We start from the raw sequence: 2,472 nt of genomic DNA on the forward strand, positions 1-2,472 counted from the left end.
GACGCTCCTCGGGGCCGCAGCGGAGCACAGGGTGGCGGCGGCGGCCTTGGGCTTCCTCAGGGTGCGGGGAAGAGAGTGTCCGCCCAGGGGCCCCGCCCAGCGGCCCCTTCCCGGCCGCGCGTTACTCACCCGGCCGCGACTTGTCGGAGCAACTTCCCGGCGAGCCTCCGCCCCGCCCCTCGTGACGCGGCCGGCGCGGACTCCCGCCGCCCAGCGCAGCCGTCTGCCTCCCGCCCAGCCCCGCGTCACGTGTCCTCCGCGGCCGCGAAACAGGTCTGGTCAGTGTCTGTCTGCGTCCGGCTGGCCGGCGCGCGGATCGGTCCCAGATCGGCGTCTGCTCGCGCGGAGGACCCGGAGCGTGCACGCTGCGGTCACCGGATTTCTGGGCTAATGCGGGCGGGGGAGGGGCGCGCCACTCGGCCTGCCCGGGAGCCGGTCCCCGGCTCATTTTAAGCCTCGAGGGTAGCCAGCTCTCTGGACGTTTGCGCTGCAACACGGACCCTAGGCCAGACCGTGGGAGCCTGGCTGCGTAGACGCGAAGCGTCGTGTCCCCGCATCACCCACAATGCTTTGCCGCGGGGACCGCTGACCCTCTCCCTGGGGGATGGGGAGGGGGCGGCGCTGCTGCTACTACTGTCTCCACAGAGGCTCCAAACCGGAGGAGAGGAAGATATGAAAACAAGGGTTAAGACCCTGTGACAAATTTAAGGCTGCCCTTAAGCAGCCTCTGGCGCTTGGGACCCATTTTTGTAGGCAGAATCCAGACTTTTAGCTTTGTTCCCGAACCTTCGGGGAAACCAGAGCTTGCTTTCTGCATCTTTAGGGACCCTGCAGGCTGTCACCTCTCCTCTCTCAGTAACTTTGTCCAGAAAACAGCACAGCCCAGGGTGTAAAGCCTGCCAGGTGAAATGAAGTGGAGAAGATGGGAGTGCACTTTCTAGAGAGTTCTAGAGAGTTCTAGAGTGTTCCTGTACAATCCAGAGGGACAAGGCAGCAGGAAAACCAGACTAATGAAGGGGGTTGGTGAAGAACGTTTTCTACATCTGAAACGAATCGAGCAGTTGATTATGGTCTCATTCATTCATTGTAAGGGCCTGCATGTGATTTTCCTTCTCATCATACTTACACGGACCAAAATGGCATACATGCTTATTTTGAAACATAGCAGAGTTTTAGGAAGGAAATAAAAATGTATAATCCCAACTCTTCCATTTTTTCAGAGGCAGGGGATTTTATGGAAGAAAGAAGATTCACATTCGAATGGGGCAGTTTTAGTAGGCCACTCAAGAGGGGAGAAGCAGCCTTGGGTGGTACCAGTCAACAAAATGTCACAGAGAGAGAACACTGTGTGATATGTATTATACTGATAAATTTTTCATGGACTGATGTGATAGTGAAGGCAGGAGGCCTGAAAGGGGGCCTTTCCAATAGAGTTCAAGCTCCATGAGAGTAGGATAGGTATCTAACCCTGCTGTTTTCTAGGCACTCTATTTGTGGAAGGAAGGAATGAATGAGAATGGACACAGGAACTTTGGAGTAACAGCCAAACTTAATTAGTCCCACAGATGTCCTGTATGTGCATGCAGGTGTATGTGTGTGTGTGTATGGGGAGAGAGATGAAATCCATTTATAGTAGTGTGATCTTGTATCTAATACCCACTGTGAAAAACAAAAATAGATTAAACCATAAATAGAAGGCAATATTCCCCCATTCAAACTTTTTATACAATTTGAATATTTAAGAACAAAAAAGTGAAAAGCAACATGATAAGGGTGATAGGGTGTTTGCAGTTGGTACTTACCAACACTGTTCTGTTGCTTCTAGTTCCGGTGGTAAGGCACCCTGCCCGAATATTAGAGGAGGAAAGAAGTCACTTCCCCTGCTGTCGGCATCTTCCAACAGATTGAGCAAGAATATTTCAAGCACTACAGAAAAGGTAATGTAAACTTAAGTAAAATCTCATTTAGATTTGTTCCGGTTTTTCATGTTTCTTGTTTGTGTGTGTGTTTAGGGTATTTATTAACTGTATGTCTTTCTCTTTAGACAGTCTATCCAACCCTAAATGATGATCAGCCATGTGACTGTTTCAAGAAAGGGAATAGGGTGAATGAATCTTATCAGAAAACCAGGTAAATAGTTTTTCATGTAATTACTTTATCTAGCAAAGGGAGCAGTAGCTCAGTTCTCCAGATTGATATGTGTGGTTGGGAGAAAAATATGTCTGTAGACCTAAGTATATACACGATATTTCTTGTCTGACAGAAATGGTTTTAAACATTACTAGTTTAGCGCCCCACTCCAGTACTCTTGCCTGGAAAGTCCCATGGATAGGGGAGCCTGGTGGGCTGCAGTCCATGGGGTCGCTAAGAGTCGGACACGACTGAGCGACTTCGCTTTTACTTTTCACTTTCATGCATTGGAGAAGGAAATGGCAACCCACTCCAGTGTTCTTGCTTGGAGAATCCCAGAGA

At 50.1% G+C, this 2,472-nt stretch overlaps 1 protein-coding gene across 2 annotated transcripts in view; it reads left to right on the top strand.

Annotated features, from left to right (window-relative positions):
• Positions 1-202: 202 nt before the first annotated feature.
• FAM217B (family with sequence similarity 217, member B) overlaps positions 203-2,472 on the top strand; it is an 8,354-nt gene continuing 6,084 nt past the window's right edge. The window contains exons 1-3 of one of the 2 annotated variants that reach the window (XM_010841859.1): positions 203-273; positions 1,826-1,937; positions 2,045-2,130. The gene's annotated coding sequence lies outside the window, so the exon portion shown is untranslated. Of the gene's footprint in view, positions 1,087-1,825; positions 1,938-2,044; positions 2,131-2,472 lie in introns of both variants that reach the window. The other variant, XM_010841858.1, reaches the window with a different exon arrangement.

Source organism: Bison bison, unplaced genomic scaffold (genome assembly GCF_000754665.1).
Source record: "Bison bison bison isolate TAMUID 2011002044 unplaced genomic scaffold, Bison_UMD1.0 scf7180017864167, whole genome shotgun sequence".
Lineage (NCBI taxonomy): Eukaryota > Metazoa > Chordata > Mammalia > Artiodactyla > Bovidae > Bison > Bison bison.